General features: G+C 39.4%; 1 long non-coding RNA gene across 1 annotated transcript in view; it reads left to right on the plus strand.

Annotated features, from left to right (window-relative positions):
* Window positions 1–1581: 1581 nt before the first annotated feature.
* LOC125754453 (uncharacterized) overlaps window positions 1582–26218 on the plus strand; it is a 62592-nt gene continuing 37955 nt past the window's right edge. The window contains exon 1 of the long non-coding RNA XR_007408712.1: window positions 1582–1637. This is a non-coding gene — a long non-coding RNA (uncharacterized LOC125754453). The remainder of the gene's footprint in view (window positions 1638–26218) is intronic.

Here is a 26218-nt window from a genome sequence, read left to right on the forward strand (position 1 = left end):
CTCAGGGAATACTTAAGATCAACAAGTTTAAAAAAAAAAAAAAAAAAAAAGATCAACAAGTTTAGGAGACATTGACTTTAGATACGGTTTATGTGTGAAATGCCCTGGTTGGCTGGATTTTGTCTAGAATTTGATCTCTGGGGTTTGATGAGCAAGTGCATCATGTTATCCTACTCATTATTTATCTTAATTTCATAGACTTTGGTATATTTTTTCCTTTTAACCTCTTTTGGATAGGGAGTCAATTTTTTTAGTATTTCTATGAGAACCACTTCACCCACATGACCATTTTAGTTGCCTTTTATCTAAGCTGCTGGTCATGTGTGGATATTGAATATGAGGCCAGAATTGTATACACTTTCCCAGACGTGGATGTACCATTGTTCCTAAGAGCATAAGAACAAGTTTACCTCTCACCCCTGATCACTTCCAGAGCCCATCTCTCCATCTGTGTATTGCAACCACTCCATATATCTTCATCAACATCCCAAAGCCTCTCCATGGGCCTCATCTCTTATAGTTTTTTCTTTCTGGGACACCAAATCCTTTTAAGCCATCTAAGTCCAACTAACTCCCACCACTTCTTTTACCTTACTTGAACCTCGACCACCTAGGCTATCTTTCTTTTTCCATACAGCATCATATGGTGCATCTAGGAGAGAATTCATCACTTTCCATCAAGTTGTTACCTTGTAAGACCAGAGCTTTGCATTTCCAATAGCAAGCATAGTGCTTTGCACATAGTCTCTGTTCAGAACATGTTTATTGAAAGAAATAGTGTTTATTTATTATATTTGCTGATACTGTGCACATTTATTCACTTACTTGCTTGCAGGAAGATGGCAGGGAGCAGTGTTTGTAAGAGAAAGCCCTTAAACTCTTTGGCAAGACTAAAAGCCGAGATTGTGGAGTTTCATAAAAACATTTTGCATGACTTCATCTAAATGCTGACACTCAGTTTTCAATTTTATATTAAATCACAGAATTTTGAGAGATCCTTTTAGTATTTTGTTCCTATCAGCAGTTCACATTTTAGCTATCTTAGTGTTGTCTATACTCTGGGAGTTTTCTCTTGTGCTCTCTTGCAGAACACTTATAAAACATCAGATGGTCCCAATTCTGATCTCTATGGAAACCAATTTTGTCCTCAGAAAAAAGTTTACCTTTACTTGTTTTTTTGTTTTTAGCCTCTATGTAGCAGTCCTTCCCCCTTATTCACAGAGGATACATTCTAAGACATTCTCAGTGGATACCTGAAACCATGGATAGTCCTAAACTCTCTATATATACTATTTTTTAAAATACATACATACCTATGATAAAATTTAATTTCTAAATTAGGCACAGTAATATATTAACAACAAAATAACAAAATAGAATAATTATAACAACATACTGTAATAAAAGTTATGTAAATGTGGTATCTCTCAAAATATCTTACTGTACTGTAATCACCCTTCCTCATGTGATGATATGAGATGATAAAATGTCTACTTGATGAGATGCAGTGAGGTGAATGACACAGGCTTTATGATGTAATGTTGGGCTATTATTGACCTGATGAAAGGTCAGAGGATCATCTGTTTCTGGACTGGGTTGACTATGAGTATCTTACACTGAGGAAAGCAAGTCTTCAGGTAAGGGAGGGATGGGAACTATAGCACGTCTCTCTTCTTGACCAAACAACAAAACTTTCAAGAATAAAATCTTGAGCTTATGAATAGCCATTTGGATAAGAATGAGTCCAATAGGATGTATATTGGTGGATTAGAATGGGAAGAAGGCCTATGAAAATACATCAACTAGAACTCACAGCAAATAATGTTATTTTGGGAACCATTCCTTAGAAAGAAGTGGATGGCTTCAGAATGTGTATGAAAGCATCTTTTAGGAACTCATTTTTACCAACTCAACTCAAAATCTTTACAAAAGCCTATCAGGCCAGAACTAATTTAGCCCCTACTACCTATCGGAACACATCTGTCATAGTCCCTTCACTCACTTGGCTCTAGCCTTTCTTGTCTTTCTTGTTTACTCAGCCTGGACCACTTTCTCACCTCTTTTCCTTCGATCTCTGCTCAAATATCATCTTCTTAGTGAGTTATTCCTAGGCAGTTCTAGAAAAAAATAATAGTACCTCCCAACCTGTAGGTCCTGCCTGTTTCTCTCTCAAACTTTTCCTCTATAGCATTTATCAGCTTCTGGCGTACTTTATGTTTACTTGTGCATTTATTTCCCTGTCTTCCCTGTCTTCCCTCCCATGGTGGTGGTAAACTCCATGAAGACTAAGGTTGGTTGGTCTGTCTTTTTTTTTTTTTTTTTTTTTTTAAGATTTTATATATTTATTCATGAGGGACAGAGAAAGAGAGAGGCAGAGACATAGGCAGAGGGAGAAGCAGGCTCCCTGCAAGAGCTTGATGTGGGACTCGATCCCCAGACCTCAGGATCAGGCCCTGAGTCAAAGGCAAATACTCAACTGCTGAGCTGCCCAGGCGTCCCTGGTCTGTCTTTGTTTGTTTGTTTGTTTGTTTAACTGAAGTATAGTTGACATACACTGTGATATTAGTTTCTGGTGTACAACATAGTGATTCAGCAAGCTTAAATGTTATGGTACGCTCACCATAAGTATAGTTACTATCTGGTCTCTCTTGTTCACTGCTCTATCCTCAGTGTCTAAGTCAATAACTGAAAAAAAGTGCTGTAGGAGGTCAAATCAACATTCATTGTTTAATATTGAATTAGATCCTATTGTACGGTCTTTGTACAATCTGCATTATTATTAAAAAGATGGAATAGAACAATGAGCAAGCTAAGAAAGAATAAAATAGTTATGGCATAATTACCTCCTAAACTATTGGGTTTTAGACAGTTTTAATGAGGTATTAAAATCTTTCATGGAATATTTCAGTCCAGTTCTATTAAGCTCTTTTGAAAGATAGGAAAAAATATTTATCACAATTTATTATAGTGAAAAGGGGACACGATGTAGGTGTCCAACAATAAGGAGCTGTTAACTAAGTTAATGTGTATTTGTAGGTTGTTGTCTTAGACAGTCATGAGAAATAATACTGACATGGAAAAATGTTTCTGTTATACTCAAAAGTGTATAAAGTAAGGTAGAAATATGCAAAAATTAAGGCCTCAGCTTTGTTATGTGTAAGATTACACACACATACACACTCTGAGGACTGGAAAGAAATATATCAAAGTAATGAAACTGAGATAAGCTAAGTAAACCACCCAAGGGCATACTCCACAGTTCATGAAGGAGCCGAGGTAAATCTAGCCAGTGCAGCTCTAGCCTTAGCCTCTGAGCATCTTCTGCAGCACATGCTGCTGGTTCTGCACACATCATGCTGTTCCCCTCAGGCTCACCAGCAGCACTCCCTCTAGCTGTGAGCTTCTCCAGTGCATGGCTGGGTGTCTAACCCGGCACCCATCATGTGCACCAGCTCACCCCATGGTTGTAGATATACATAATATGCCTAATGTATTTATTATACCCAATATAACTTTGGGTCTTATATATCTTCTCTCTGGATAACAGGGTTAGATTTCAGCAGATGTAAGTCAGTCTTTTAGTTTTACCTGGAAACTACTGTTGAATAGTAGCACTTTGTGGGCTAAGAAGTAGTGATTTCTGTAAGTATTGAGCTGATTTTTAGTTTCTTCTTTTCCAGGACTGGTACCTTTGTTGATCAACGTGGCCAGGGGTTAGCTAAAAAGCAGGTCTACTAAAAATAGGCCAGTGGCTCATTTGGAAGTATGTTTGTTAACACCTTGGGCAACTCTTAGGTTATGACAGCAGTGTATCTGAGGGCAAGCTTAGCCAAGGCATCTTCCAAACTCGTCATTAGTAAAGCTTATTTGGGTATTTAATAAAAATAAGAGTCAGTAAATACAGCCCTGGACTAGAGTCATCTCAAGGAAGTGGCTTACAAGATGGTCACCATTTGTTCTTCTGTTTCCTTAAGCAGCTATCTTGATACCCAAGATGTCCTGTTTATAAACTGTCATCTAGGAGGCCAGGGAGCGGAGAGCCATGTGATGGATCACCCTCAGCAGGCTGACTCCGCCTGTCGCTCTCGCTGGCTCTAATTAAAAGACGACGAAGTCAGGGGTCTAAGGCGGGGATGACAATAGGGCAGCAGTCCCCAAAATAGCAGCAAAGGAAAATGGATGCCTTTGAGTGATTGCATGATGTCTGAATTAATGGCCAGGAAATGAGCGATTATTGCATACTTAGAGCTAGGCCGTTTAATAAAGCTTGTGGTGTGCTCAAAGCCATATACTTGAACTTGGGAAAATTTAAGAGAAGAAGTTATTGCTTGGCTGGGTATAATGCATATCCAAGCAGTGCTTAAACTAAGGGGAAAAATACTTTCTGTTACTGCTGTTTTTGTATTGATGTTTCTAAAATAAGCCTGAGCTTGTGAAACTCATTTTGTAGACACGTGTAGTCTCCAGCCAGTTGTTGACTTAGAGAAAGGGCTTTTATTGCCATTGCCTCTGTTTCTGACTTTTAATACTATTAGTTGGTATTTAAATAGCTGTTTTTCTATAGAAGCAAAGCTCCTAAGATCTCTCTCCTTACCTCTTCTTCTTCTTCTTCTTCTTCTTCTTTTTTAAAATATATTCTCATGGCACTTCTATTTGGCAAGTCAGTGATAAGCATCCTTATTTTTCTGTGGCTGATTAGTTCAGTAGGTTAAAGCACCACACAAAAGAGGCCGAGGTCCAGCGTTTGATTCCCCCATGGGGATGAGCTCCTCTAGGCTGCACTCCTAACCCCAGCCACCATTTTGTAATGGTGCCCATTCATCATGGGCGGAAACAGGAGAAAGGGTGAGGGTGGATCAGAGCAAATCCATCACCACTACTGGAAACCCAACTGATCATCCTGGCCTCACAGATTGGGGGCGGGGAGGGGTCAGGGAAGTCATTTTATGCAAACAGCAGTAAAGTATGCAAATGTGGAAATTGAGGTACAGATATGTCATATTGCTGGGTTTTAAAATGCAATCCTTTAGAGAAACTTCAAATCCACATTATTTTATTTCTAATTTTCAGTTTTGAATTTTAAAAACATGATCCTAAAAACATTTGCTTCTATCCTGCCTGTATCACATATGGGCACCTAATTATTCCTTAAACTATCTTTTGTTCTAAATATAACCACCACAAATTTAATCGTTGGAAAACAGATGTCAAATGAAACCTTGCTCACATATATCTTCTCACAGAGCATGGCCTACCTTAGAAGAGCCTATAGGGAATAAAGGAGAAAAAAAAAAAACCAGAACATCACACTGACTTCTAAAGGCAGATGATTTTGGCTGAGGTAGGAGACATTATATTTGGCCTAGTTTTGTTTTTGCAGGACAGTTATTCTTAGAGTGGCTGACCTTCCTATTGCAGATTTCTTTTCTCTTGACTGACTTCGGTTCCCCTGTTTCTCTCCCTGGCCGCCGCCCCCCCCCCCCCCCACTTATTTATTTATTTATTTTCCCTCCAACTAGTGCAGCTTCCGAGAAGCCCTGCTGCTCTCATTTTGCAGATGGTGCTGCAGGGTGCTCTCAGGTGCCTTGCTGGCTGAGGTCCCCACCAAACGTTGCCCACGTACCAAGCCCACAGTTAAGTTAAATGTAAACACCTCACTGAGATGGGAAAAATCTGGGCCATGCTCCTTAAGTTGTTCTGTTCAATGTTTCTCTTTCCTCATAGGCCTTTATGAATGTTCACTGAGTTGAAAAGAAGCCAAGGTCTGGAAATGCTATTTATGTGCTTCTCTGATGACTGTGATCTGGCTTCGTTTTCCAAAGCGCTACATCCACAGATAGCCAGTGTCTTCTTATCAGTCCAGGCAGCCTTTCACCTCCACTTCTGGTTTATTTCCTCTTTATAAGTGGCCTCCAGGCCTGGAGTCACCTCCCCTACCTTAGCCATGAGCATTATCCAGTCCTATGTGTGTTCCAGCCAGGGAGTACCTGATTTTCACTGTCTAGCGATCCTGCACCCCAGGACCCTCCTCCCCTGATCCCTGTTCTGAGCGTCTGTCCCTCTGCTCTGTGTGGCTGGCAAGTTTCTTGGCTGATCTCAAACACTCCTCCACCCCCCCATTCCTTCTGATAGAAAAACAGTGTATTCATTATCCCGGGAATTAGAAAGGTAGAGAGGAGGCTTCCTACCTCAGGCTAAAAGAATTAAACAGAGTCATAATTAAGAGCACAGATTCTGGAGCCAGACTGCTTGGATCAACTCCATTACTTTATAGCTGTGTGACCTTAGACAAGTTACTTAACCTCTCCAGCCTCCATCATTTCATCTTTCGGTGTAAATAATAGTCTCTTCTGCACAGGTTGATATATATATATATTTTTTTGCACAGGTTGATATTTAAAGCACTCAGAACAGGCCTGGCAAAGAGTAAATGCTATGTGTTATTCAACTAATGTGAATTTTTTTCCTCCCCAGTCTTCCCTCTACCTGTCTTGCCTTTTCCTATCACGTTGTTATTCTGGGCAGCAGGGGGGTTGGGCCTGTATGTGTGGGCATCAAGAACCAGGCATCAGCTGCCTGCAGCCCCTGGCAAAGGCGTAACTGCATGCTTAGTACATTTTCTCCGGATGAGCTCATTGAAGCCTTAGCGCTGATGCAGGATCATGACTGCAGGTTGGGGCCTGCCAAGCACAGGGCCTGCTGGCGAGGGGAGCTGTCGGGTGCACGTGGAGCGTGTGTGTGCGTGTGTGCGTGAGTGCGTGTGCGCTGGGTGAGTCAGGATGTGTGTGCGTGGCCTGGGAGGTTTGGGGGCTATGGTACAAACCGGTATCTTTGGGTGAAAACCTGTTTTTTTTTTTTAAATGTTTATTTTTTTAAATTTATTTATTTATGATAGAGAGAGAGAGAGAGAGAGAGAGAGAGAGAGAGAGAGGGAGAGGCAGAGACACAGGCAGAGGGAGAAGCAGGCTCCGTGCACCGGGAGCCCGATGAGGGATTGATCCTGGGTCTCCAGGATCGCGCCCTGGGCCAAAGGCAGGCACTAAACCGCTGCGCCACCCAGGGATCCCTGAAAACCTGTTTTGTACTGAGACATTCAGACACATTTTTAGGATGAGACGAAACAACTCAAGAGAATTAGTGAGAAACTCTGGAAAAGAAGGTGTATAAGAGATAGAGGAAAGATCAAGAAATCATGGGGGGAGAATTGCTTTTTTGAGGAGAATTTAGAGACTTTAATTACTTTCTCAGTATTAACATGTACTCACTATATCTGTGACCTAAATATGCCCCCGATCTTGACTAATAAACTTAAAGCACTACTCAAGGATGTCTTCTGCATCAAGGGAGAGGGAAAGACCAGAATCATCAGCTCTTAGAACCTCAAAAGGGGTCGCTGCTTGGACCATCTTGGAACTCTCCATTTATTAAGTTAAATCTGCTTTTCACAAGTGCTCACAATCAAGCTAAAACCAATACATTTTTTCCTCATCCATTGTATTGTTGATTTTCATTTTTGTTTGATGATCAACAATGGGATGCACAAGAGAACTACTGTGTGTGTGTTTTTAACACATTTGAAGTGGCCCATTTATTTATTTATTTATTTGGCCCATATATTTAAATATAATTTCTGAATTCTGAAAGATAAAGGTGATTCTTCAATGCCCACAGGCCACAGACCACATCTCTCTTGATTATCATAACCAGAGGATTACTCAGTGCCTTATCCCTTAGGAGATATTTAATAAATGTTTATTGACTCGAAAAAAATGAAACAAATGGGTAAACAAACAAAAAGAAGAATCAGACCTATAAATGCAGAGAACAAACTGATGGTTGCCAGAGGAAGGGAGGTGTGGGGTTGGGTATAATGAGTAAAGGGTATTGGGAGCTACAGGCTTCCAGGTATGGAATGAATAAGTCACAGGAATAAAAGGTGCAGCATAACGAATACAGTCAATAGTAGTTTCTGTCGCATTGTATGGTGACAAACAGTAGCTACACTTGTGGTGAGCATAGCATAGTATAGAGAGGTTGAATCACTAAGTTGTGTACTTGAAACTAATGTAACATTGTGTGTCAACTATACTCCAATAAAAAAAATTTAAAAATAAAATCAGTTAACCCTCCAAAAATATACTATTAAAAATAAATAAATTTGTATTGCTTATAATTGCTGAATATATGGGCAAATGTGCCTGCCACCTGTTAAACAAGGTTTGGGGCTAATATATTTTTGTCTCTTTTGGGTTTTAGGTATGTAGAAGTGGATTGGTAATTTTTGGTTCATGACACATTCTTTTCACTTATTATGATTTTACAATTTATACTATATGAATTATACTATATTTACACTTTGTGGTTTATAATATAATTTTATACTGTGTCTATAAATCCACCATCCAACACAGAAGCTCAGCCTTAACAATAATCTACATCTGACTTACAGTTCCCCCCATCCCCTTGATCCTAGAAAGCTACCATCCAGAATTCTGAGATGAATACTCATCTAAAATATGTCTTATGGGGTGGAGGTGGGGAAGAAAAAACACCCCTATGTTCCAAACAACCAACTGGCTCAGGAATTTCTGCAACAAATCCATATGCAAGTTGGAGACGGTTGCACATCTGTATTTTATTCAGGCCAGTAGAGTGTCTGGTTTGAGCCAATTCATCTTGGTGGAGAAGGCTCTGCAGGCCTGTGACGAAGGGGCGGGATGGGAGGAATTTCTTTGCTTTTGGATATTAAATACTGAACAGACATGATAGTCTACTTTTTAAAGTACAGAATTAAGGCTGAATTTTTGTAGTGGATATCAGGACTGATGTTCGTCTTTAGTTAAAAGCCGTAAGAGTCTTCCATGAAGAGGAATGGTCTCACCCACCACGTAATGAAGCTGTGGTCCCCATCCTTCAACTACTTTCAGCTCTTTTGCTTGCTTCTTCTGGTAGGACTTCCATATTTCTAAATAAGAATATGCTTCTCTCTGTTGAGTCATCACTTTTACTCATCACTATTGAAGACCTAGCTTGCTTACACCACCCTCCAGTTTTCCCCCATATTATGGGTTAGATCAGCATTTCAGAATTTATTTTTTTTATTTATTTATTTTTTAATTTATTTTTTATTGGTGTTCAATTTACTAACATACAGAATAACACCCAGTGCCCGTCACCCATTCACTCCCACCCCCCGCCCTCCTCCCCTTCTACCACCCCTAGTTCGTTTCCCAGAGTTAGCAGTCTTTACGTTCTGTCTCCCTTTCTGATATTTCCCACACATTTCTTCTCCCTTCCCTTATATTCCCTTTCACTATTATTTATATTCCCCAAATGAATGAGAACGGGAGGGGCCCCGCGAGGGGCCGGGCTCAGAATTTATAAAATTACAACAGTCAGCTTGTTGTCTGAGCCAAGTGGTGTACCATGAGTACATTTCTCCAATCATGTAACTTTTCACTTTCCTTCGAGTTACTAATTCTCAAATCCAGTGATTGTCACTGGATTTGTTTTCTTTGTACCCATTAATAGGTCTTTTTACTCTTACAGTTGCTCAGTCCACTTTCCCTTAGAGTAAATCTATCTGTTACTCTGTCAGTTTCTCCTTACACCCTCCGCTTTGACTTTTCCTTCTTGAAAACATCTTTCCTGGATCCTGAGTCTTCTTGCTTTAATCTGAACCAGTTGCTCGGAGGCTTGTGTTTTGGGATTTTCTTTTGCCTTTTTGGTTTTTTGGGGGGCCTACATTGGATTCCCTATTTTCTTGAAGCACATGTTTTCCTCTTCCTTGTTTTGTGAGAAAAAGGGTCCCGAGAAAAAAGGACAGGAGAGGCAATCATTTTGGTATTTTGCATCTCCTACATGATTTTTTTCCTGCCCCCACATTGGAATGATAATTTGGTTATGGAATTCTAAATCGAAAATGATCTTCATTGTTTCATTGTCCTCTGGGTCCTAATGCAGCCTTCCGACATCTGATGCCATTCTTATTCCTGATCCTTTGTATGTCCATCCAGATCCAGCACTCTCCCATTTGGAAGCTACTAGGATCTTCTCTTTATCCTTTGTGTTCTAAACTTTTCCAACATGGGCATATTTTGTTCATGATTCTAGGCTCTCAGAAGGCTTTTTACTTTGCAGACTTATAAACTTCAGTTCTAGAAATGTTTCTTATGTTGAGAGTTTTCTCTTTCTTTTTGTCAGTTCTAGCTATCAGCTGTTCGGTGTTCTACATTGAGAATTTTCTCATGTTTTTCTTTCATTGTCTATTTCCTTATATTTTCTTGACTTTGTCTTACAGTACTTCTCCTGGAGTTTTCTTTTGGTGGCCATATTTTTTCTAAAGCTTGTCCCGTTTTTGTTGTTGTTGTTGTTGTTGTTGTTGTTGTTTGTTTGTTTTTTTGTTTTTTGTTTTTTTGTTTTTTGTTGTTGTTCCTTTTGTAGAGCTTCATCTTGTTTCATGAATGCAATATTTTCTCTTTTCCCCTGGAGGACATTAATTGTAATTTTATGGATGTTTTCTTCTGCTCCCTGCATTGTTTCCCTCACTTTAGAGGTCTTCTCTTCCCTCCACCATGTTTACTGGTTTACATTTCTGTCTGGCATGCTTGAGGATTTTCTCAAATGTCTGGTATTTCTCGGCTGTAAGTTTATAATTAAGATCTAGGGCTATACTTAAAGTTATTTGTAACATTTTATTTTCTCAGTAGGAATTGTCTTTGATTTTCTGATATGTTTGCTAAAATACTCAAGTAATACAGAGAAATGAAAATTCTCTCATAATTCTGCCTTCTAGAGATAACCCCTATTTTTAAAAAACCCTTTGTGTTTTTATGCATATATAAACACGTATTTATATAAATAGAATTATAATAGATGATGTTTGAAACCTGTCTTTTATCACTATCAGTAGGCCATTAGTATCTTTCTTTGTCAATACATATAGGGTACCCTTTTTAATGGCTACAACATTTATTTAACCAGCCATCTATTGATGGAAACATTTAGGCTTGAATTTGTTACTATTAAAAGTAATATTGTGCTAGGCTTTGTGGTATGTACATCTTGGTCCACTTATCTGACTACCTCTTTAGGAAAAATTCCTAAAGGAAAATTGCAGAGAACACAGGGAGGTACATATTTAAGACTGGAGATGTTGTTTGTATGTGAGAAGCTTTGCTGATGAGAGTCACTGTAGAATAATCACACTGTGAATTGCCTTTTTTATTGACAAGCCCTCAGATGTAACTACCTATTGGTCTGTTCTCTGGGGGCTTTCCATTAAGGGGCTATAACCTTGTGTCAAGGGTGTACAAATCTGACTATTGCCTTTAGAAGGAAGGTGGGAGAAGAGCCAGGAATCTCATTGTTTAATATGAAGATAAGCAGTCACAGCCATCTCTCCATCGCTTTCTGCTGTGCCTTGTGTCCCTGAGTCTGTTTCTGTTTCTCCAGAGAATACTCTTCCTGTCTCCCTGCCTTGCAGGTGGAGGTGAGGATCCAAGATAGAGGAGAGGGTGAACAACTGCTCTGTTGAAGATGTCAGTCCACTGCTCTTGTGTCATGGGGCAGTTAATTCCCAAGCCCCAGCCCCTGGTGCTTCCCATGCCTGAGGCCTACCCAGTTTGGGGATTCTGTTGGCTGGGCTGGCTTCTCCTCAGTAGGTCCCTCGGTGGGCACTTAGCATTTACCCCTTTTGCTTGGTTAAGTCAATCACCACTTTACACCCGCATTCCACATGTGTATATTGTGGCTGGGGTGTTTCAGATGGCTCCTGCTCTCATCAGAGTTGGAGCTTGTGTTTTTGTTTCATGTTTCTCCTATTGTTTTAGGGGTGGTTTTCGGATGGGATGTGGGGGAACAGAAAAGTCAATCTATAAAATCTTAAAACTGGCAGCACACAATTGTTTAAATACAGTTATGATAAGGGTCCCCGAGAGATATATTATGAGGGATCATAACAGTGAGACCTGCCTGGGTTTGGCCACCTGGATAAGGAGGAAAAAAGAGTCTTGAGAAGGAGTAAAGTTCTTACCCATGAAGCCAATTGGTCAAATGGATCATGTTCCTTAAGACTTGGAGGACTTTGCCGGGCATTTTATCTTTAAAATTAGGTATCTTAAACCTTATGAGTATGTAAACTTTTTAAAGATTTACTTATTTATTTTTAGAGAGAGAGCAAGCATGTGGTGGGGGGGAGGGGCAGAGGGAGAGAGAGAGAGAATCTCAAGCAGACTCCCCGCTGAGTGTGGAGCCTGACGCAGGCTCGATCCCATGACCCTGAGATCATGACCTGAGCTGAAATCAAGAGCTGGATGTTTAATCGACTGAGCCACTCAGGCGCCCCAGGGACATAAACTTTTTAAAAGCAAAAACTGTTTAAACTGTTTAAACATAATGTTCATTGGAGTCTCTTAAAGTGAAGGGATATTTTACTGGAGGATGGAGAGTCTGTCTTCCTCTGAAATGTTAAGTCATTTAGATATTTAAAAATACTTTTTTTCAAATCCTTAACTAGTAGTTTGTGTTACTCTCTCTTCCTTTGAACATCCTGAAGCTTAGAAACCAGATCTGTATCTCTCCGAGACCACCCCATTCTCCTTTTTTGCTAAACAGCCATTCAGACAACTCAAGAGGAAACACTGACACTTAATCAACAAAAGAAAGTTGTACTCTGTATCCTGTTTGTATGGAGACAAAAATAGCTCTTCAAAAATAACAGATTGAAGCTGATAATAAAAATGTCCACTTTGATAGTGAGCATTTCTCTCTTTCTGAGATAAGCTGTGCTATCCTAAGAAATAGGGTGTTGAATGGAACACGATCATGTCAGAGTTGCTCTGTTTTGCACTCATGCAAATATAGATGTTTTACAGTGACAGTTGCCAATAAAGACTTGCACAGGACCCAGCTGTTTGTACTTTGGTTAGAGTCCCATTGTTAATGATGCACGGTAGCACTTTTTTTTTTTTTTTAAATGAAAGGCAAAAGAACAGGAAGCAGTAACAAAATCCAATCAGTAGAGCTGTTGTCAGCCAGGTTCTTTTAGTTGTGGTGACGGGCCCTGCAATATGCAAGGGGCTCTTCCACGGATGAAGGTTTAGAACAACCAGTGTCAGCCCTCCCTCAGCTCCTGGGGCAGCAGCCAAGGCTGTGCCTCAGGTATAGTGTCTAGAGGAATTGTCTCAAAATGTTCTTAACTGAGTAGCCATCATTGGTATATTCACCTATTTAGAGGATGTACCATGTACTTTACATATATCAAACAGAGAGTTGAAGATGATCTAAGCAGTACACATAAATTAAAACAATTTAAAATTTCTCCCCATATCCTGGTATAGCATTCTTATTTTGGAGCCCTCTGGTCTGGAAACAAAGGCCCCATTTTATCCATAAAATGGAAGTTCTTAGAATTTGTCTCTACAATAAGTGAATCACCTGGTGAGAAGGAGCAGTGTCTGGACAAGCGTAGGTAGGTTGTTTTTCTCTTCTCAGGGTTCATCTAAACCTATTAGTTCACCCTGTAGTAATGGAAACTTCCCTTAGTGAGGCACTGGTATAGAAACCCAGCTCCCAGAAATCAAATTCCCTTCTGGGTGATTTGAAAGTCTTCTGCTGGCTACTTTTATGTCCTCAAAGTCCAGGATCAGAAATGAAACTTTCAGATTAGTTGCAGATGCCCCCCCTCCCCCTTTCGTAACTGGATGTGCTTTAATTCAAAAGGAAACTTTTCAGGCCATTAAGCTTCAATACAGTTTAATGCCTTTGGGCTGTGGGGCTTGAAATCATAGAGAAGCCTGAATAAATGTTTTAAAATAAAATCTGGAACACAAAGTACTTTTTTGTTTTTTCCTTGCAGCAAATTTGTTTTTTTAGTTTTGTGATTTTTCTGCCTTGTTGAAATAAAAAAATCTTGGTCATGTCCAGACTGCAAAAGCCCCAGTGGATGGGCCAGACCCACTCAGGAGTGGATGGGCCAAGTCTGAGGAGGTTTGGCTTGTCGTAGAGGGAGGAGGGCAGTGACCTCTGTCTCCTCCTGCTTGCAGTTTTAAAATAGTCCCAAGTGACCAGTTTGCATTCTAGGCCGTAGTAACTCTTTTGCAGAATGAATAATATTTTCTTAAGCGCTCTTAAGTTCTCATTCACAGCCTATTTTAAAAATGATTTAATGAATATAAATATGCTGTTTATAAGTCCCCAAGTGCATATTTTTTAGAATGGCTAAAAGAGTAGCTTTGTTTACACACATTTAATACACCGGCCATGTGGGATGTTATTGTGGTCAGGACTCCCTCAAAATGATTTATGTAGAAGAGTGCTATCTGTCTGGTTATCTTTTCTCAGGATCAAATTCGATTTTAACACTTGATTCGCTTGAACTTGCACGGACTCTTGCCCTCCCCACTCTTTTCAAGTGGGGACACTAAGGTTTGCAGATACACAAGTAGCTCGCTCCAGCTTAAGCCAAGGGCCGTATGGTATGCGAGAGCCAAGTCCAGTTATCTGAAAATCTAGCCAATGCACTGCTTATAAACTTAGAGTGAAACCTCCTTAGTCAGAAGAGCTCTGATAATCGAGATAAGAGCTGGGCTCTTACCTCTAGACTGCAGAAAAGATTTGTCAAGCAAATTAATAATCTACAAAGGCCAGTTTAGTGTACATGCTGTTTTAAGTCTGGGGAAGCAGCCAATCATGTACAATCAGAATGCTACTTACGAATTGTTTCTCTATGTGTTAATCAGCTCCCTAAGTCACTTCTTATTAGCAGTGTCCGGCAAGCTGTATCAATTATTGTGTGTGATTTATTTATTTATTTACTTATTTTTAAAAGATTTTATTTATTTATTATGAGAGACACAGAGAGAGAGGCAGAGACACAGGCAGAGGGAGAAGCAGGCTCCCTGTGGGGAGCCCGATGCGGAACTCGATCCCACCACCCCGGAATCACGACCTGAGCCGAAGGCAGACGCTCAACCACTGAACCACCCAGGTGCCCTCATTTCAAATTTTTAGGTGACAAGATTAACATTTTATTTCCTTTTTAGTAGACTTCCTAGGAATTAATCCATAACCATTTGGATTATTGCAAACAAAACCACCCCTTGTTGTTTTTGTGGTGCTTTAGGAATATCAGGAAGCCTATAATTCTGGTAAAATGAAAGAAACAACTTAAGTATTTCTCAGTAGAAAAGAGGACCCAATGAAATTATACTTTATGATGATGCCCCCAAATAAAAAAGGAAAAAATAACTGTGAGTTACATGTTTACATGACCCTACAAATATGAAGTCGCTATTTGGCTTGAGTTGTTTAAAAATCTAGCCCAAATCAATCCAAGTTAATCAGATACAGGCCACCAAAAACCACACAGAGTGATTTAGGAGGTGCACCGTACAGGCCAGTCATGAGTGAATCAGAATTCTTTTGAAGAGCCAAAGCCTCAAGTTGTTAAGTGTTTAAAGTGGGAAAATTAATCTTTTTTTTTTTTTTCGAAATTGGAAAAACTGAGGTCAAGCTAGAGTGATACAGTACATCTTCTCAGCAGAGAATAATATTGAATTGATTTGAGGGTGGGAGTTCTTGATGATTAGCTTTCAAAATAAGAATGCCATTCTCTGGAATTCTGCATTAAACACAGTTTCATCTTCACCTTGAGAAGTCGTTATTTTCATCCAGCAAAAAGCATTTCCTGTGTGGTGGTAATAACACAATGAAATTTTATCAGGTGCCTCCGTAATGTATAGTCATCAATGAATCTAACAAGGATACATTTTATAAGAAAATCAATAAGAGAAAATGATTATATTGTTGACTGGAGCCAGCATCCAGAAATGAAAAATAGAAAGGAAAATATCACTTTGCATTGGACAGGGTTTCAGTGTATATAATGTGCTGGGGCCTTCTCTTCAAAGTTATTAGGTCTCTCACGAAACAACAGGCAGCAAAGGGATGAAAATACTTCAGCCCTTTTTAAATGTCAAAAACAACCTTAAAAGCACTATTTCATCTCTAATCTATTGTTTGAATAAAGTGCGGTTTTCTGTCCCACTGAAACGTTTATATGTTTAAGTTGAAATGTGTTGTGAGCCACTGTTTGGAGATACTTAGATTTACAAATGGGAAAAACTATTCAAATAGTGAACTCAAAAGAAAGAAATCAGTGATGGATTCTATCAACTAGACCTCTGGAAAACATGGCAAATGAATTTTTTTTAAATCTCTGAGGACAGGAGAATTTGTACTTAATGTCATCTACCCACAGTGTTGTTTCAAAATACTCCAAAGAATGAACACAGACCTGGGAAAGAGCCATTGATTCACATGCTAAAGAAGAATACAAAATACTTAAGATTTTGAAGTGTACTTAATGTAATTGAGACTGTCTTAAAAACCACTTTTTAAAACGATGGCTGTATAATTCCATCATAATCCTCTCGTTTTTCTTCCCTAAAAAAGTGTATTAACTTCAAATTGTAAAACTTGACAGATTGCTTAACAGGTGTTCCCATGAAATGGGAAATACACGCTGATTACCATAAATGCATCTGATTCTAGATTGTGGATTTATTTTGATACCTTGATTCTACTTATTTTTTATTTTTTTTTAAATAGCACGTGCAGGGTGGGAGGGGCAGAAGGAGAGACTCTCTAGCAGGCTCCATGTGGGGTGCAGCCTGACACCTTCCGGCTCCATCTCACGCCCTGAGCGGAAATCAAGAGTTGGTTGCTTAGTCCACTGAGCCACCTGGTCGGCTTGGCCTTCTCGCCCTTCCTCCCTGCAGACACCTTCACTCATTTTGGTTAGATGAATAGTCAAAGTTTATGACTATGTATGTCTTTTTCCCAGCTGAGCCTATGATGATACCGGTTCCTTTATGGTCTGTTATTCTCCCTAGAATCAATAACCCTCTTTCTCTTTTTCATTTGCTTTCATTTTCTCTTTTGAGCTAGCTTATCCCCAGATCTTGGACAAAGGGGTGAGTTTTCTCTGACGACAATTAAACAAATCAGGTAGTCTTTCTCTAAGATACACCATTCCAGAATCCCTTTTCACCTTAGCCCTGCTTAGACTGGCTCCCAGCTGAGGCCCAACAGTCTCCCTTTACCATTACTGTGTAGACTCCATGGGCCTTTTTCTCTGTTGGATCCCTTGTTTCCTGGATCCTGAATCTTCCTCTTGTTGTATCACCTCTTTGGGTAGTAAGCCTTGAGTCTAGTAGCTTCCTAATAAAAAACACAGAGAAGGTCATATTATATATATATATTTTTTTTGTATTTCCAAAAATGTCTCTATCCCATCTTTCCATCTGGTTAATAGTTTGGCTGCAAATAGAATTCTTTTGTGCAAGTGATTTCCCCTGAGTGTTTTTGAGGCATTGTTTCACTGTCCTCTTGTTCCCGTGTTGCCATTATGATTTCCTGTGCCATCCTTTGTGTGTGGCCCTTACCTCAGAGTTCCTGGATTTCCTCTTGGAAAATCTAAACTTTCTAGAGTTCTGAAATTTCATGATTATGAATTTTGGTATCAGCCTTTTTTTCATTTCTTAAATTGGGTGCTTGAAAAGACCTCTTCATTTGGGACCTTATGTATTTCTCCTCTGAGGGTTCTTTTCTGGTGTTATTTCTTTGATGATTTCCTCCTCACCTCGTTCCCTGTTCTTTCTTTGTTAAACTGCTATAACATGTTGGACTTGCTGAAGATCATCTAAATTTTTCATTTTATTGCCTCTACAGCCATATATTTATCTTCTTCATTTGATTTGTGGGCATTTTTCTCATCTGTATGTTCCAACCATTTTATTGCTTTTTGTTTCCATTTCAGTGGTCATAATTTGCAAGGATTCTTTACTGTGATTTGAGTATGTCTTTTAAAATAACTTGTATTTTTGAGAAGCTCACTTACTCTTTTTTTTTAAAAAAAGATTTTATTTGTTTATTCATGAGAGACACAGAGAGAGAGAGAGGCAGAAACACAGGCAGAGGGAGAAGCGGGCTCCACGCAGGGAGCCTGATATGGGTCTGCCCATGCCCAGGTGGCTTTTTTTTTTTTTTAAGATTTATTTATTTATGATTGACATAGAGAGAGAGAGAGGCAGAGACACAGGCAGAGGGAGAAGCAGGCTCCATGCCGGGAGCCCGACGTGGGACTCAATCCTGGGTCTCCAGGATCACACCCTGGGCCAAAGGCAGGCGCTAAACTGCTGAGCCACCCAGGGATCCCCGCCGCTCACTTTTTAATGTTTTCTTCATCCCTATATTACTAACATTTTCTGCAAGTTGGATCCACCCTTCCATCTTTCCTTCCTTCCTCCCTTTCTTTTTTAAGATTTTTTTTTATTTGTTCATGAGAGACACAGAGACAGAGGCAGAGACACAGGCAGAGAGAGAATCTGGCTGCCTGTGGGGAGCCCAATGGGGGGACTTGATCCCAGGACCCCAGGATCACAACCTGAGCAAAGGCAGACCCTTAACCACCGAGCCACCCAGGTGCCCCCTTCTATCTTTCCTTCCTTCCTTCCTCCCCCACCCCTTTTTTGTTAGGATTGTTTTCCTAAATGTCTAATGGTTTCTGACTGTTCAGTTGTCAGAGTGTCTCTACCATGGGATCTGGAGGCTGTGTTTGTGTGTGTGTGTGTGTGTGTGTGTGTGTGTGTGTGTGTACCCAAGTCAGTACCAGATGACCAGTAAGCTCCATTGTTAGGAAGCTTCCATTCTTCCATTTGTGTGTGTATGTGTGTGTGGGGGGTTGCCTAAAGCTGTTCACATTCGCAGACAGATCTCTTGAGCTTTGTTGGTTTTTCTCAGAGAGGAATCCTGCATTCTTGGCTGCTGGCATTCTTGGAATTCAGTTGGGGAAGGGTGCTACTCTTCTGTGTACAGACTTTCACCTAGTCCTGTTGCCAGTAAGGAAACCCTATGCTTAGCTGTGATTTGTAATCCCATATTCAAAGTCACTCTGATTCAACTGTTGTAGAGAATAGACCTCTAGGATTCCGCTGGGTGAGGACTAGGGCACTGTCTAACTGTGCTGCTTGGGGAAGGGAATCGTTCGTATTTGACTGCTGTGGAATATACAGAATTGCATAAATACTTTTGTTTTCAGCTCACTTACTCACCTACCTCCAGAGGCATCAAGTGCCTCCAAATCGCACACCTCTCAGGTTTCTGGGGAGCAAATATATTTGCTCCTGGCTTTTCCCTCACGGTTGGCTTTAGTATTTGGTTTTTTGAGACTACCTGGACAGTTATGACTTCTTCACCAGCTTTTCAAGTTCCCATGATATTATTACTATCTTCTCCTCACCTGTTCTTTTTTTTTTTTTTAAAGATTTTATTTATTTATTCATGAGAGACACAGAGAGAGAGGCAGAGACACAGGCAGAGGGAGAAGCAGGTTCCACGCGGGGAGCCCGATGCGGGACTCAATCCCAGGACCCCAGGATCACACTCTGAGCCGAAAGCAGATGCTCAACTGCTGAGCCACCCAGGTGTCCCACCTCACCTGTTCTTTTAATCCTTGTGAGTGAACACTTTTTCAAAAATTATTTAATTACCACTTCAGTGGCGATTCAGAAGGGAATAACAGCAAGGGCATCTGCTAAATCTAACTATATTTAAATAGAAATATCCATTTTTGGAACTTTTTGATTGTCTTTCTTGTGTTAGACTTGCTTGCTCTTCTTTCTTCTCTGGTTTTCAAAGGAGAGTTCTTTGAGGCTCAGCCCTATGTCCTTCATTCTCTTTGCTGTTTACTCTGAAGACATCATGAGTACAATTGCTCCTATGCCGCACACCTCAAGCCTGAATCTCTGATCTTGTTTGTCATCTAAACTCATATTTCCATCAAAGCTCATAGTTCCATATTTCCATGGGCCCAGCATGGCAGGGACTAGGACAGAGCAGTTGGGTCCCAGATGCAGAATTTAGGGAGGCAGTTCCTCTCAGGGTTGTGTGGCCTGAGACCTGGGAGCGAGCACCTTCTTAAATTTTGCACCCTCAGCCCCTTGTCATCCCTACCCTCATCTTGGCCCTGCCACCTTGTACACGTGGTCATATTGGCTATCTTGTTGTCACTTCCAACCTACTGATGTCCAATGCCAAGTTCAGCATCATTCTAGTCACAGTCTTTCTCTCTTTCCTCATCTATATTTCCAGTCTTTGTTCATAGCACCACCAATCTATCTGTCAAATCCAGTCTCTCCTTTATTAACTCCATTATAGCCTGACTCAATGTTTTATTTATTTTTCCTTCAAAATAAATATACTTTTCATCTATCCCTCCCAACAGATATTTTAGCTCTGGAAGCCTTGAACAAAAACTTTTTCTCCTCCAAAATTCCTTACACAATGTTTTCGTCACTTCTTTCCTAAAATCTTATTTTTTCCCCTCCCATTTAGATATAAAATGCCTACTATACTTCCACAGTCCTCTTTATCTGATTCTGCATTCATGAATTCATCTTTCTTTTAAGGTTTAATACAAGTCATAGCTCCATGGAGCTTTGAGTCACTACTCATTGCTGACTAGTCTGTTAGTTTCTTCCTTTCTGCCTCATGGCCGTCTCCTACTCCTTGGTCCAAAGCTGAGTTCATCATCTCCCAATCCACCTCTCAGCCAAATTCATTTATCTGCTCCCGATAATCTCATTTAAAATACTATCAATTTTTCCTGTAAAATATATCTCATGTTTTTACACCTGCCTCCTCACCTAGGTGGTAAGGTCCTGAAAGGCAAGGTGCATGTGTGAGCATGGCGTCTTGCAAAGTCTAAGCAAAGAGAAGGCCCTCAAATTTTCCTTGATAAGAAAAGCTCCTCTAGTATTTTACATAATAGCTATCCATGGGAAAGGAGGACTAATTTATCTTCCTATTAAAATAATGTCATGGGCAACCTGGTTGGCTCAGCGGTTTAGCGCTGCCTTCAGCCCAGGGCCTGATCCTGGAGACCCAGGATCGAGTCCCACGTCGGGCTCCCTGAGTGGAGCCTGCTTCTCCCTCTGCCTGTGTTTCTGCCTCTCTCTCTTTCTCTATCTCTGTGTCTCTCATGAATAAATAAATAAAATCTTAATTTTTTTTTAAATAAAAGAATGTCATTTCAAAAGAAAAGGGTATTGCTGGGTTATCTCAATCCAATATCAGAATCATCATTAAGTACATACTTGAAAATGTTTGTGTAATTAGATGAAATGTCTTAAACTGGGTGCTGAAATTGTCTGCAAAGCCTTCACTATAGTCATTCAAAATATATTTATGGCTACTATGATTATTATGAAGGTAGAGCTTTACATAAAAGTTCATACAGTATAAGAGCACAAGAAACTTTTGGAAACCACCAAAAGCAGCCCTCTAGCATGCACTGACTTCAGTAAAGTCTCTACAGACCATCTCTACTTCCCGGCTTCTCTCTTTGATAAACACCTATGGCTTCATCACTAATAACAGAGATTTGAAAGCAAAGAAAAGGCAAGCAAGAGTTGTAATGATTCTGTGATAAATTTTTCAGCCTTTCTAGAACACTTCACCTAGTATCTTATTCAAGTATTTCCAGCTTTCCTCAACAACAAATCTCTGCAAGGTATCAAACTACCAGTTATTGGAGAAATGAGAAATTCAATTAGGAAATGGTAATGGGATTGGATTTGTCTTCTTTGGGAGTATGTGAGGTTTGAATTCAGAGTCTCAGAACTTTCTAGCCTTCATGAGCATTTTCTGAGACAGAGTGTCCCAGATTATGGCAAGTCTCCCAGTCCTTCCGGCCTGGACTCAACACTGGTCAGTTCTCCTGTGTGGTCTTGCAGTGTTTGTGGTGGTGAACCAGTCCCTCATGAAATCCCTGCCTCCACATTCTCTGCTTTCCCGGCAGCTTCCCCACTGCCATTAACAGGGATCTGCTACTTGGCCCGAGAGCTGCTCAAAACTCAATGTGCTGGTGAACCAATTGGGATCTTCATGCGCAGATGCTGATTGGGTGCGTCTGGGTGGGTTTGAGTCTGCAGAAACTCCTAGATGGTGCCCATGCTGCTCCTCTGAAGAGCGTACTTTGAGTAGTAGGGATGTAGGAATATGCAGGAGAATTTTTCATGCTTTCTGCTGTTATTTTTAAGACTAAATGTGCTGTGGACATGCCAAACTTCCTTGTGTTGAATTGTCACGATGTCTTACAGATAATTACAGACCCATGATTTTGTACTTTATTTCCATCTCCTAGCATCCCAGTGGGTGCGTGGTTCTCACGTTGGAGAAGCAGGCAGTGCAGACAAACTTGTTTGCCTTGAACTCACTGGGTCAGTGCTGATTAGCCCTCTTGGGAGCCAAGGAAACTATTCACAACCCCTCAGGGTCCTGCTCACTTGGGGACTTGGGGTATTTCTAATGCCATCCAGCTCTGAGTAATTGGATCTTTATTTTTAAGAGTGCTGCTCCGAAGTACTTAGCTTTGAAGAATATTCAGGGGTCCCACTGCTGGCTGGCAAGGCTGCCTGTGGACTACAGGACTCTGATTTATGGGGCTTCTCCCCTGCCTGTTCAGCAGGGAGTCACTTGCCAGATACTCAAACAGAAATATGACTCTGGGTGGTGATAAACATTCTGAGAAGAGGGCATGAAATGTGACTGAGAAAGGAACTGAAAAAGAAAATAACATTTTATTCACTGAGCTACACTCGGCTTCCATCTCTGTGAGATAGATGGTGAATGTCCTTCCTTTGGGTGGTAGGTGCAAAAACATGAAGATCTGGCTTACCAAGGGTAGATTGAGCAGATTTTGACTGCTTTTGCCTGGCATTTCAGAAAGATTGATTCATTTAAAGATACAGATTAGATGAGGATATCTCCCTTTGCAAATTGATTTTGTTTAATTTTAGTTACCCTATTTATTTATTTTCCAGGACCAGGTTGGGTGGCCATTTGTTTGAGTTGAAAGACATTTGATCTGAACTGATAATTTGTCTGTATTTGTCTATTTGAGAGGACTGGCCTTTGTGAAATTTGACAGGAGAGCTCAGATTAGTTCCTGCAGCTATCTAATCACTCGATTAAGGAGCTTTTTTAGATCAGACCAAACAAGGGAGGACTGAATTGATTTAGCATAGTCTGTAATCTGTGATTCTCAGAGTGTGGGTTCCAGACCAGCAGCACCGGTTTACCTTGGAACCAATTAGAAATGCAAATTTTTAAGCTCCACTCCAGACCTACGAATCAGCAATCTATGTGTTTATTCCCCCTGAGATCCATCTGCATTTTTATTATGTATTTACCTCAGCCATTTATAGAAGCCCATAAAGTAAAAAGTGAAAGATCTCCCCAACCCCCAGCCTTACTCTCCTGAGTACGTCATCATTTGTAAAAATAGCTGGGTTTATTTAGCTTTTAATTTTGAAATAGTTATAGATTCATAGCAAGTTGCATAAAGAAACGTACAGGGAGGTCCTATGTACCCCTCACCTAGTTTCTGCCAATGCTAATAATGTCTTGTATAACCAGAGTACAATGTCAAAACCGGGGAATTGACATTGGTATAATCTACTGAGTTTATTCAGGTTTCACCAGTTTTACATGCACTCTGTGTGTGTGTGTGTGTGTGTGTGTGTGTGTGTGTGTGTAGCTCCTGGCAACTTTATCACATGCACAGATTCTAGTAACCACCATTACAATCAAGGTACAGAAACGTCCCATCCCTACTAGATCTCTTGTGTTATCTCTTTGTAGCTACACCTGCTTCCTTCCCTTCTCTCGTCCTTAACCACTGACAACCATTAATCTGTTCATCTGTATAATTTTGTTATTTCAATTTTCTTTGTTACTTACAAGTTTATATTTGTTATATCCCTTATTTATGGGATTGGCTTTTTTTTTTTTTAACTCGGAGAATACAATTCTCTGAGATTTATTCAAGCTGTCACATGCATCAATAGTTTCTCCTGTTTAGTGGTGGCTAAGTAGTATTCCATGGTAAGGATGCCCCACAGTTGGCTTAATCATTCACTCATGGAGAATGTCTGGGTGGTTTCCAATTTTAGACTAATATGAATAAGGCTGTTATAAACATTCTTGTACAGGTTTTTGTATGAACACGCATTTTTATTTCTCTGGGCTAAATGCCCAAGAGTATAATTACTGGGTCCTATTGTAGTTGCATATTTAGTTTAAGAAAAAAAAACCTGTGGAACTCTTTTCTGGGGTGGTTGTATCATTTTATAGCCACAACAGCAATTTATGAGACTGATCTAGTTTCTGGCCCTTCCTTTTATTTTTATCCATCTATTCTGAAAGGTGTGTGGTGACATCTTATTGTAGTTTTAATTTGCTCTTTCTTTCTTTCTTTCTTTCTTTCTTTCTTTCTTCTTCTTCTTTCTTTCTTTCTTTTCTTTCTTTCTTTCTTTCTTTCTTTCTTTCTTTCTTTCTTTCTCTTTCTTTCTTCTTTCTTTCTTTCTCTTTCTTTCTTTCTTTCTTTCTTTCTTTCTTTCTTTCTTTCTTTCTTTCTTTCTTTCTTCCTTTCCTTTCCTTTCCTTTCCTTTCCTTTCCTTTCTTTTTCTTTCTTTTCTTTCTTCTTTCTTTCTTTCTTTCTTTCTTTCTTTCTTCTTTCTTCTTTCTTTCTTTTTCTCTTTCTTTCTTTCTCTTTCTTTCTTTTTGCCTTTTCCTAATAGTGAATTATTTTGAACATCTTTCCATGTGCTTACATATCATCTATGTATTTTTTGGTGAAATGTTGGTTCATTTGTTTTCCTGTTCTCTAGTTGGATTGTTTGATTTTCACAATTGAGGTTTGAGAGTCCTTCAGATATACGATTCATAAATATTTTCTCCCAGTCTATAGCTTATCTTTTTATCTTCTTAACAGGATCTTTTGCAGAGTAAAAATTTAAAGTTGTGATGAAGTACAATTTATTGTCTTTCCCTCTTATAGATTGTCATCTTGAGGCCAAGTCTAAGAGCTCTTCTCCTAACTCTAGGTCCCAAGGATTTCCTCTTATTTTTTTTTCTAAAAGTTTTATAATTTTCCATGTAAGATTATGGTCCCTTCTGAGTTACCTGTGTTGAATAAGAGCAGTAGCAGAGGACATGTTTACCTTGTCCCTAATCCTTTGGAGAAGGCAGCCAGTCTTTCACTATTAAGTATGATGTTAGCTGTAGAGGTTTTGTAGATGCCCTTATCAAGGTGAGAAAGTTCTCCTCTATTTCTAGATCAGAGGGTTGATCTTGAATGGGTGTTGAATTTTGTCAAATGCTTTTCTTTCGACAATTAATATAATATGATTTTTCTGTATTAGCCTGTTGATTTGTTGATTACATCGTTTGATTTCTGAGTCATGGACTAGATTTGCATACCTGGAATAAATCTCACTTAGTGGTGGTATATAATTATTTTTATATATTACTGGATTCCATTTTGTTGAGGGTTTTTGTGTCTAAGTTCATGAGAGATATTTGTTGTAGGGTTTTGTTTTGTTTTTTTTTTTTGGTGCTATTTGTCTGATTGCCTTATTAGGGTAATACTTGTCTCATAAAATGAATTGTTCCCTCCTCTTCTTTTCTCTAAAAAAAGTGTGTAAAATTCGTGTTAATTCTTCTTTAAGTGTTTTATAGAATTATTCAGTGAAACTATGAAAGCCCAGGATATTTTTGGGGAGGATTCCTAAATAATGAATTTAATTTCTTTAATGGTTATAGGATTATTCAGATTGTTTATTTCATCTTGGTTAATAGTAGTTTGTGATTTTTTTAGTGAGATTGGTACATTTAAGTTATCAAATTTATGAGTGTAAAGTTTGTAGTACCTTATTATCATTGTAATGTCTGTAGCATCTGTATTGAAGTATCTATCATTCCTGATATTAGTGATTTGGGTCTACTCTCTGACTTTAACAGTCTTGCTAGAAGTGTATTAACTTTTTTGCTTAAAAAAAAAGACTTTTAAAATTGATTTTCCTCTTTGTTTTCAATTTCACTGATTTTTTCTCTTCATTATTTCCTTCTCTTTGCCTTGGTTTATTTTGATCTTTTCCTGTTTCTTGAGGCAATAACTTAGTTTATTGGTTTGAGAGCTTTCTCTTTTCTAATATAAACATGTTTCTTTTTCAGTACTGCTTTAGTTGCACCCCGCAAATTTATTATGTTGTATTTTCACCTTCAATTTAGTTCTATGAATTTTTAAAATTTCTTTTGAGATTTCCTCTTTTTACTCATGGATTATTTGGAAGTGTGCTGTTTTATTTCCAAG

The sequence above is a fragment of the Canis lupus genome, chromosome 36 (genome assembly GCF_003254725.2).
Source record: "Canis lupus dingo isolate Sandy chromosome 36, ASM325472v2, whole genome shotgun sequence".
Classification (NCBI taxonomy): Eukaryota; Metazoa; Chordata; class Mammalia; order Carnivora; family Canidae; genus Canis; species Canis lupus.